The sequence below is a fragment of the Microcaecilia unicolor genome, chromosome 6 (genome assembly GCF_901765095.1).
Source record: "Microcaecilia unicolor chromosome 6, aMicUni1.1, whole genome shotgun sequence".
NCBI lineage: Eukaryota > Metazoa > Chordata > Amphibia > Gymnophiona > Siphonopidae > Microcaecilia > Microcaecilia unicolor.
The window spans coordinates 305568665-305580419 of record NC_044036.1 but is presented as its reverse complement, the minus strand read 5'-3'; positions in this window follow the sequence as shown (position 1 = coordinate 305580419).

The following is an 11755-nucleotide window of genomic DNA, read 5'->3' as shown; positions in this document are numbered from 1 at the left end:
GACAGTTGAAGGGGCTAGTTTTGGGGGCTGGGTCTGTTTTGGTGGGATAGATGCGAGAATTAATTTTTGGGGGTGAGGCAGTTTGTAAGGATGGTTTTATGAGGTGTTGCTAGTTTGTGGGATGGTTGGGCAGTTGCATGTAGTTAAGTTTTGAGGGTGAGGCAGTCTGTGGGGTGTTGGGGCTATTGCAGGAGGAGGGACAATTTGAGTAGCTGGAGAGTAGAGCACAGGGAAAGGTAGTTTGAAAGGACTGATATGAGGGGTGTGCAAACAGGGCAGTTTCCCTGGGTCCCCATGCCAGAAAGAGCCCAAAACCTGTCCAAAAGTGAAGGCCGCACAGCCTGCTGGCAGGATCTGGGGCCATCTTTCAAATTTCTGCCCTGGGCCGAAGTATGTCTAACACCGGCCCTGTCTCTAACTGCTATGTTCACTGTTTGTAAGTTTCTATGTTGCAGAATCTGCACCTCCTTCCATAGAAATGCAATGGGCTATTTTTTTTTTTGAGGAGGGAGGGAGTAGTGGACTTATTTCTCTGCTGGGGGAGGGGGTATTGTAAGATGGAGTTGTAAGACTGATTCAGAGGAATTTGGATTTTTTTCTTTTCCACAGCGGGACAGGATGACTGCATCAGCAGATAGTGAGGATGCACTAAGAGGTAATTCTATAAAAGACAGGCACCGCATACACACTTAGAATGAGCAGATAGGTACCCAAATAGGAGGGAACACACCAAAGGAAAATGTTTGCACATGTACACCAAGGCCCACACAAGTATGCACTATCAAAAGGGGCATGTTTGGAGCAGGAAAGAGTGTGTGATGGGTGGGGACACAAAATATACATGTATGACATATTCCGTGAGCGTCGGCGTATATTGAGCTACTACTGAAAAAGGTGTGAGCAAAGTCCAAATAAATAAATAAATAAATAAATAAATATGTCACCACATTTAAGCATGCTATATAGCAACTAGAATGGAAAGAAGATGTCTCTTTGGACTTGGAGCAATGGTTGGTGCTCCTGCCTGGGTTCAAAATGGCAGCTATGAATCCTTGTGGCAGTTTTGCAGTACTACCACTACAGGTCAATCTGCCACATAAGCGAGACCACAAGCAAGGATCATAGCTGCAATTTAGAAACTAGGCAGAAAAGGAGCTGGAGTGGAGGGAGGTTGGTTGAGAGAGATCCGAGTCAGGTAAGGTAGCCTTATTGGGAGGGTTATGTGCTGGAAGATTTATTTGCTGGGCAGACTGGGTTTCATTGCGACAAGCTGGAGGTGATTTATTTTCCGTTACAACTGGGGCCTGCATTACATGCCTCAGCAGATAGTGCATGCACTATCTACCGAGACATGTAACACGGGCCCATGCAGTAAATATAGGGCAGATGTTGGCCACTGTGGCAGAGCCAAGAGGTTGGAGAAGCAGCAGGAGGGAGTAGCACAGGATTTAGTGGTTTTAGAGATGGTTCTCCCACAGTTCTAACTGGGACCAAGCAACAGTCCCTTTGGCCCAGGGAATATGGGAGCAAATCCTAGAAGTCCAGTGAGTCAGCAGTTGGCTAGGGAGGGGCGCTGAAGGTATAGCAAGTGAATTTCCCTGGGAAGGTAAAGCTGTTTAAATTGGAAATAACCAGGCAAGGCAGAGGAGCAGTGTTACCAGTGGGCATGTTTCTCACCAAACTGGGCTACTTTTGAAGGCCAGCAGCAGGAAAAGATTTGTGGTTTGGGGTTTTAGGGCTACTTTCTTGCAGCATGTATAGTTTCTTGGGCATAGCTGCACTAGAGGCAGTCCAATAGCATGGCTACTACCCTCTTCATGTTTCCTGACCCTTCAACTATCAGATTTTTCCCCATCCATTCATTTCCTCACCTGACCACTGCTCTGATTCGTGCTCCTGACCCCTGCCCCCCAACCCTCCCTGATTGCATACCCCTCTGATCCCTCTTACCCTCCCCCCACCAAATAGCACAGCTCCTCCTCTGACCCAAAGCCCTGCCCACATGTAGTCTTTTCAAATCTATCCCCACCCTTCTCACTGCCTTCACCAAGCCCAGCCCTTACCTAGATCTTTGGTGGTACCACGGGCTAGACTGGAAGCAGTTGTCCTCTGCTCTCGCCTGTCCTGCTGTGTTTTTCAAAATGGCTGTCTTGAGTCCTAGCGATAGTCTCACAGTACTACTGCTAAGGATTAGCTTTCCATATAAGGAGAATGCTATGCGATGCAGCATGACTACACTCTTTGGTAAATGAAGAAAACTGAGTATGTACGGGGGGGGGGGGGGGGGGGGGGGAGTGGCCAGAGGCAGTAGCAGCTTGAGGATACTGCTGGTCGCCGAGGTGGAAAAACATTTTGGTTCTTGCTGGGGGTGGTCATTAGTTGGCAGGGCTTGGAGGTTCCCACCAACTCAGGTATTTATATTTTGCCTTTAGTGTGACGGCACCAAGGGCAGTGAGAATTTCATGCCTACCCAATTTGGGCTCAGGCCCTCGCAAAATTAGCCATCAGGCTACACCATTGTCTAGCAGTTCTGGGTTTGGGATGCTCAGGCCTAGGTAGATGAGAAACACAGTAGCTCTAAGGTAATACCAAGTTGAATTAGAGTCTTCAGGTTTTCCTAGGTGAAGTGGTTATCATAGCCACTCCAGGTCAGAAGGGAGAAATTGAGCCAGTTCATATTTTCTGTATAATACTTGCAGGAACCTAGCTCCAATTTTTTAAGAGTAAAGTCAGGACTGGTTCAGTCTAGTCCTCACAGATTTGTAGCTCTGTTGTAACCCTATTCAGGCTCAAATATAGCTGTATCTTTCCTTCAAAACAAAACATAGGAGAGGTAGATTTTGGACTTTGGTCCTACAGCCAAAGGAATTTTATAAAGAAAGAGTCAGATTCAGAGCCGCCCAGTTTCTCAGTTCCAGGACGGAGACTTTTTGGCCAGTTTTGGAACTTATATCCCAAATTAATGAAATTATATCCCAAAGCAGTGCCATATTTATAGTCCAAGACTGGGTCAGTTTGCTTGTATAGTTTTGAAATGGAGCAACTTTATTGGCTCATGGATTTAAAAAAAAACAAAAAACAACCCAATAAATAATACACACAAAAACAAATCGTTCAGGAAGCCTGGTGAAACATTTGTTCAGTTCTTGAATTTAAGACAGTTGGCACGATTCACTACATCAGGATCAAAGTAACGATGAGAGACTATGAAAGCACAAAATAAAGGCCATGGCCCCATGGGATTACCATTGCATTTTTCAGACCAGAACAATTCTGGACAAAAGCAAAACCAGACCTATTCCCACAACCTCAGCACAGACTCCAACATGAGCAATGAATTGTCTTTGAAAGCTACTCATAGCCTGAGCCTCTTGAGAAAGTCATAGTCTTGATAGTTTAAAGGCTGTATCTATCCTCCAACCTCTACTGACTCATCAGATCCAAATGTATATCACATTACAAACTAATCTCATTAGTAGTATATATTATTAATGCACATGCTGCAAAAGAAAATATTCATAAGTCAAAATAAAGTAAATCATCTGTTTAATTGATTTTGCCTTTTATAGGGTGACAAGTCTAGAAAAAGCAGGTGGGTGATTAGCGGTAAACAAAATCAGCCTCAAAGTTGCCTGACCTTCACGACTAAAAATCTGTGATCTACATGAAGGATTTCTGCAAGAAACTGAAAACTTGGTTATTTGTGGAATAATTTACAGTACGATCAGGGCCACCTTAACCACCTGGGCAAACTTTTGTGGATGGTCCTGGTCCAGAAGTACCCTCCCTTTCTCACCCTTTCCCTTCAGTACAGCAATGTTCTTCACCCTAGTCCAGCAGCACAGCTTCCTTAGCCTCTGCCAGCCAAGCCACTTCCTGGTGAAGCAAAGCAACATAAAAGCACAGACTTGCCACCTAATCCATGATATCAATGGCTCTGCCAGTCCTGGCTCTTTTGACCAGACTTCTTGTTTCTGAGAGGCATAACCAATAGAGCCATCAGCAGTGTGGACTAGCCAGTAGATCTGCACCTTTATGCTGATTGTTATCAGTGGGAAGAAGTGGGTCTACTGGGGAGGGGGATAGGGGAATTAAGCTGTTGGACCAGGGGAGGGGAAAGACACTGTTGCACCGGCGTGGACCTGGTGCTCTAGGATATTTTACTTTGGAGTCCCTGTTAATCTGGACTTTGGGCAGCTGCCTTTTTGCCCATAAGTAAAAATGGTCCTTTGAATAATGAGTGATTGCTATTGTAAACCCTCTAGTGGTGGAGTAATGAATTACACTTTTAGAAATTATGTAAAGGCGCTCATTTTCAAAGCACATAGACTTACAAACTTACTCGCACACTTCTTTTATGTGTATCTTTATCTCCACCATCTTTTGGTTATTTATGCTTCTTTGGCAGAATAGGAGAGCAGATTTCATATAGCATGTGAACCTCCGCCATTTGGGTTCATCCACCTTTTAAACTGAACTGTACCGTAAAGGCATACAATGATAATTCTTCCAACGGGTAGATCAGTGTGGGAAAACCTGGTTCTATTGTGGAAAATCTATACCCATGAGTGTTTCCATTTAATGAAACTGCAGTTTCCAGCCAAATGCGGTGGCAGACCAAGGAACTGTCCACTGAATTCTTTGCACTCTTTATACAGTTAGGACTGCATGGAATTAAAAAGTGTTTGAAATAAAAACTCAATGCTGCCTTTCCAGGTCACCTTTAAACTCTGGAATCTATAATGATGTTTCTCCAGAGACGGAATGGAATGGGATTTGGCAACCCGGCAAGTACAAAAATCCAGATTACGAAGCAGTCACACCCAGCCTTTCACCACATTCACTTATCCTTGGAAGAGATTCCTTTTAACATTTTGACAGCTGTATCATTTCTGGTCAGATTTGAAAGCTCTCTATGAACAATTAAGGGTTTATTTTTAGAAACATGGCATGTATTTGAAAGCATTTGAAAGCTCATGCCCCTTCTGGGGCTACAGCAACTTCTTAGCAGAGATGTCAGATAAAAGAAGCTGTGATGCCTGATTCTGCATAGGTCATCTAGGAAGGAAAAGTGACGCCCACGTCTGGTCATTCACAATTTGCAGAGTATTTTATAAAAGACTTGCTTAAAGTAGAGCCTTTGCAAAATACAGTACCTGTATAAATAAATGTAAAGGGGTGTCTCTAGCATTAGTGCTAAAAACAGGGCCCCTAATGTGTGACACTTTAGCATATCCCATGATAGTAGGGCTGGTCTTAGGCAGGGGCAACAGGGGCGGTTGCACAGGGCCTCGCACTCCTAGGGGCCCCACATCTCTGGCACGTCTGCCCTTCTGTCTCGGAACACCTGCCTGCTCCGTACCTTAATGTGCATCCACATTGAAGTAGAGAGTATCAGGCAGTGGCAGCGATTTTCATATCCTGTCAGCTGCCGAGCCCAGATCCTCCTCTCTGCTGCGTCCTGCCCCCTTTTGATGTCACTTCCTGCTTCTGCAAGTGCGGGATGCAGCAGTGAGGAGGTTCTGGGATCGGCAGCTGACAGGATATGAAAATTGCTGTCTGCCGCTCTCTACTGAAACATGGTGGATGTATATCAAGGTATGGAGCGAGGTGGGGATCCGAGAGCTCTAAACCGCCTTTTAAACTGATAAATTATGGCTTATGGTGGCAGGTGTGGGAGGGGAGGGCAGGCGCAGGTGGGGGGGGGGGGGGGGATCCACTTAATTGGTCTGCACAGGGCCCCGCAATTGCTAAGACCGGCCCTGCGTGTTAGGCCATTTTTTGCTGTGTTAAGTGCACCTTAGCACCTGACGCAGCTTAGTAAAAGGATCCCTTTGTCTTTTTTTGTAAACAATTTCACTGTTAGTACATTAGCCCTGCTGAGATTAATGGGGCCTGTTGATACAGTGGACATTAGCATGTTTTTGCATTTAGATAATAGGTGCCCAGTTTCTTAGCATGTACCATACAGTGATTTGATTTGACTCTATAGAAACAGTTCTGAATATATGCAGGGCTTTTTATGTCTAGCATAGACAGAATTTCTGGTTAGTCGAGTTTTAATCTTAGGACAAGTTCCAGCATGCTGTAGACACACAGACCCTGATACCACCCATTCTCCTTAAAAGGAATGAGGATCAATTAATATCAGAGCAGTATTGCTAGCTTGTCAAGTGCTTCAATTTAGTATGCTGGTGTATTAAATAATAGTTTGGATTAAACTATGTTTATGTTTATTGAGAAGTTTAATATACTGCTACGTCTAAAAAAAGGTTGCAGCAGTGTACAATAAATTAAATTAAAACAAACGATTATAATAGGAAAGGAACTCCAAAACTTTCTGAGACGTTCCGAGAGAAGAGGACATTTCTCTGGTAAGTGAACGCTATTTTGCTTTGTGCTTTGGGAACTTAAAGATTGGGGTTTAAAGGAGGAATTGTAGGTTAGTGTTAGGCAAAATAAAAATATAAAAAGCAAATTTTATCAACTAATCTCCATAGTCTTTTCCACTTAGTTTTAAAAACTTTGTACCACAGCATTAACAGATAGGATCTAGTTTAGTCTTCCCACCCACCCCTAGGACAACTCTTCATTTACAGTCAGTTATTGTAATTAGGGTAACAAGCAAGGAGTGCTCTTACAGAGTTTTAAATGCATTTCATTACCATCTAAGAAGGAAACACTAAATAAATCATACAATATACTATCCAACTTATTTTCGAAACAGGCTCGGCCCTTCTCTCTCTCTCAGCTGTGGTCCCGCCCTTGCGGAAACAGGAAATGAGGGCGGGACCACAGCTGAGAGAGAGAGAGAAGGGCCAAGCCTGCACGCCTTTTACAGCTGCTGGCGGCCGATGTAACCCCAATGAGGTAAGTGAAGATGACTTTTAAAACTCGTAGGGAGGGGGCCTGGAACTGGAAGGGAGGGATGACGACCCTGGAACTGGGAGGGAGGGAGGGAGCCTGAAACTCGGACGGAGGGGGGGGAACCCTGAAACTTGGAGGGAGGGAGAGAGGGGTGGACCCTGAAACTCGGATGGAGGGGGGGACCCTGAAACTCGGAGGGAGGGAGGGATGGACCGTGAAACTCGGAGGGGAGACCCTGAAACTGGGAGGGAGGGGGCGCCCCTGGCACACACTCTCAATCTCACACACACACACTCAATCTCACACACACACTCTCTCTCTCACAGACACACTCGCACCCAGTCTCACTCTCTCTGTCACACACTCCCACATTCACTCTCTCTCTCACACATAGTCACTCTCACACACAAACATACACACTCCGAGGAAAACCTTGCTAGTGCCCGTTTCATTTCTTTTAGAAACGGGCCTTTTTTACTAGTTTCCATATAACGGCAGGATTGCTGGCACCATTTTGGATGATGGCACTGCTGAGGGCAGGAATGACTGGGGATCACTCCTGCCCACACCAGTAGCGTAGCCAAGGGTGGGCCTGGGTGGGCCCAGGCCCACCCACTTTGGGCTCAGGCCCACCTAGTAGCAGCACCCCTATGACGTGTCTGGCAGGGATCCCCAAGCCCCACCAGCGGAAAATTCCCAACAACTGTCCTTCCTGCATACCAGCCTTCCCTCTAATGTATTCTCGCCTATGCAGAAACAGGAAGTTGCATCAGAGGGAAGGCTGTGGGGCCAACATGAACAGTGTGTATTAGTTGCTGCTCGATGCCAGTGAAATTCTGCTATTTAAAAGGTATGCGGGGGAGGGGGATGTTTGAGAGACCATATGGCTTGCAGGCGAGAGATGGAGAGACCAAATCACTTGTGGGGCAGGGCGGAGTTCTTCTGCCCACCCATCTTGGGCCCAGGCCCACCCAAAATTGGGTGTCTGGCTACGCCCCTGGCCCACACCACTAGATACAAGGGATTTTAACTAAGGTAGGTCCAGGAGACCCTTCAGGTTAGGGGCCCTTCAGCTGGGGCAGGGGCAACGTCTGGGGCTGACTACTATGGGGGGCCCTTTAGGTTGGGGGTTCTGGTTGAAGTGCCACTAGGGGAAGGGGGCTTAAGAGGGTGAACTCCGATGCTCCTGAGCTTACCAGGTGGCTCATGAGCAGCATTATTCATTTACCATGGGAGTCATCAACCTGTGGTACTGCAATGGTAAATCAAGGCACAATAAAAGCCCCTCTTTTCCCGCACCTTGATAACTTCCCCCTAAATCTCAAATGAAATTCCATCATGGTATAGTTTGTGCATAATCAAAGTTGGGATTTGCTGTATTTGCATAGAACCCACAGCATCCTAAGGAATCAGTGAAAACGTGCATCTTGCTGATGCCATATGACAGTTCCCCCTGAAACAGGAAGGTACATTTCATAATTTAGAATAGGGCTCATACTTTGGTTCTGTCTCAGTTCTTTATCTATTAATATTGTTGTGGTAGGGTAAGGAATTGGAAAGTGGGGGCGGGTTCTAGGGTGAGCAGAGCTGAAGCAAAGATCCACTCATTTGGGATCTGCCTGAGAAGAACTGTGATCCTGCAGGAGATTCCAAACAACATAAATCCAGGGGGAAATACTGAAAAATGTCATATTACCCTACTGGCTGCCTGACCCTCGACCATTCTTCTAACGTTTGGAGAACCCTTCTCATTGTTTCTACTCCCTCCTGGGTATCCACTCTATTGGCTATCTTTGTGTCATCTGCAAAAAGGCAAACCTTTCCTTCCAACCTTTCAGCAATATCTCTCACAAATATATTAAACAGAATCAGCCCCAGTATCAACCCCTGAGGAACTCCACTGCTCACTTTCCTTTCCTCCGAGTGGACTCCATTTACCACCATCCTCTGCCACATGTCGGCCAACCAGTTTCCTATCCAGGTCACCACTTTTGGTCCTTTGGGGCACCTTTGTGTGACTTAGTCGTTATTAAAGCAGGTCTAGACCAAAACATCTAGGTTTTAGCCCTGGATGTTTTTGCTTTGTTCCATTTTGGCAGAAAAAACATCCAAGTGTTAGGAACACCCAACATGCCTCCTTGTGATTTGGATGCACTTTAGACAAACTGAATAGAAAAAATTGGTTTCGAAAATAGCAATTTGGATGTTTGGGGGAAAAAATGTACAAATGCCACGTTGTGCTGCTTTTTGGACGTTTCTCTGTTTTAAAAATGAACCCTCAAATTGTCCACATTTTGCTCTATAATCAATACTCTTAGGGTTACTTAGTGCAATCCACAGCTCTGCCCATGCCTGGGATGTCCTGCAATAATTGCTCATGTATCTCGCTTCTTGGTAATTTGCTTCTTTTATTGCCAAAAATATAAATAAACTTAGAAGTTTAAATTGGGCTAATAATTAAATAATTACTGTTAATGTTCTATTGTAGAGTATGAGTTTGTTTCCTGTACATAATAAGCTCAAATGTTTGCAGGAACTATGGCATGTCTACTCAGTAAGCAGAAGACAAATTAAACTCTTGGTGAGGTTTAATGACACCCTTGGGGGATGGGACTCTGTATCTCTGTAGGTTGTACACCTTGTTATTGTAGTCAAACATGATATTCCAGATTTCAGTTATCATTATATTGAAGGAACATGACCATTTAACCTCTCCACACCAGAAATCTCGGCAGAAATCCAGGCCAAGATATCTGCCTGCCTGTCTAACATTGCTGCCTGGATGTCCAAAACTGAGCTCCTTATCTTCCCACCTAAACCAACCTCTCCCCTTCCCCCACTCTCTATTTCTGTCAACAACACGCTCATTTTTCCTGTCTCATCTGCTCGTAACCTTGGGGTCATCTTCGACTCCTCCCTCTCCTTCTCTGCACATATTCAACAGATTGCTAAAACCTGTCGTTTCTTCCTCTATAATATCGCCAAAATTTGCCCTCTCCTTTCTGAGTACGCTACCAGAACCCTCATCCACACTCTCATCACCTCTCGCTTGAACTACTGCAACTTGCTTCTCACAGGTCTTCCACTCAGCCGTCTCTCTCCTCTTCAATCTGTTCAAAATTCTGCTGCACGATTAATATTTCGCCAAAGTTGCTATGCCCATATCAGCCCTCTTCTGAAGTCACTTCACTGGTTCCCTATCAGTTTCCGTATACAGTTCAAGCTCCTCTTATTAACCTATAAGTGCATTCACTCTGCTGCCCCTCACTACCTCTCCACCCTCATCTCTCTCTACATTCCTTCCCAGGAACTCCGTTCACTAGGCAAATCTCTCCTAATTGCACCCTTCTCCTCCATCGCTAACTCCAGACTCCGTTCCTTTTATCTCGCCACAGCTTATGCCTGGAATAGACTTCCTGAGCCATTATGTCAAGCTCCATCCCTGGCCGCCTTCAAATCCGGGCTAAAGGCCTACCTGTTTGATACTGCTTTTAATTCCTAATTTGTCACCTGCTCGTAACCTTTATCTTGTCTTCCTCTCTTCAATTGTCCCTTTCCCTATGTGTCCCATCTGTCTGTCCTACCCTTATCCCTTATTTGTCCTGTCTGTCTGTCCTGATTTAGATTGTAAGCTCTCTTGAGCAGGGACTGTCTTTTCTTCATGTTCAATTGCGAAGCGCTGCATACGACTGGTAGCGTAGCACTATAGAAATGATTTGTTGTAGTAGTAGTAGAAATATCAAAATATGCCAGATGTAATGAAATCTATTCAGAGCACATTTTCTTAAAGAATCAATTGATTCCAAGTCCATACAGCTGAACAAACAGCTGAAGAAGCTGTTTTGACCTGATTCTCATAGAGGGCCTGAGATCTTCCATTTTGGCTAACTTTGAGGGGGGCCCTTTTACTAAGGTGAACAGAAAAATGGGCTTGATGGTGCAAACGCTTATATTGAACACGCACAGGTCCATTTTTACCACAGCCAGTACAATGCCCCCCCCCCCCCAAATAATGGCCATGAAGTAAGATTCTTACCGCATGACCATGCGGCAGGAAGCACTTACCACCACCCATTGAGGTGGTGGTAAGGGCTCCCGCAGTAACCTGGCGGTAACCGGTCAGCGCTTGGGGCAATGCCCGATTACCTCCCGGTTAGCACCGTGCTAGGGAAAGAAATGTCCTGAAGCGCCGGAAATGGCACATGCTCCAACCTGAAGTACCGCCGGCGGCCGCACTGGTAGTTCTGTTTTAGCGTGCGGTAAACCCGCATTCAGCTTATTGCCGCTTTGTAAAAGACCCCCTCAGGGAGCTGCACAGTATCTTTGTCAGTTCTCCGAGTCTTTTTTCAAGATGATCATTGCCTCATACATCCTAGATACCCGACTGCCAATTACAGCCACGTGCATTGTAAATGGAGTGTGATGGCCATCAAATCGTCTACTGTACACACTATAAATAGAGCACTGTAGACTGTAACTGATAGTCCATTATCTGCCCTGTAAGCAGAATGCTCCGAATAACGAATGGCTTATTATTTTACCATCCTTGTGTGTGGTGTGGACTATATACTGCAGTTTGTATTTCAACAATGCTCATTTCAAGGGCAGAAAATTGTGCTATTGTCCACTGTAACAATGAGATGTGCCCTGCATTAGTAAACAGCCAGTGTAAGCCTATCAGTTATTTTTATTTATTTATTTATTATGGTATTTATACCCCATATTATCCCCACAGACATGCAGGCTCAATGTGGCTTACATAAACCGGAGAGAGAGAGAGAGAGAACTCCGGGTGATATCAGATACAAATGAGAATAATAGAGTAGAAGGGCAAGAAAGAAAAGGTACTTTACATATAACAGTACAAGAGAATAGGACTAAACAGGAT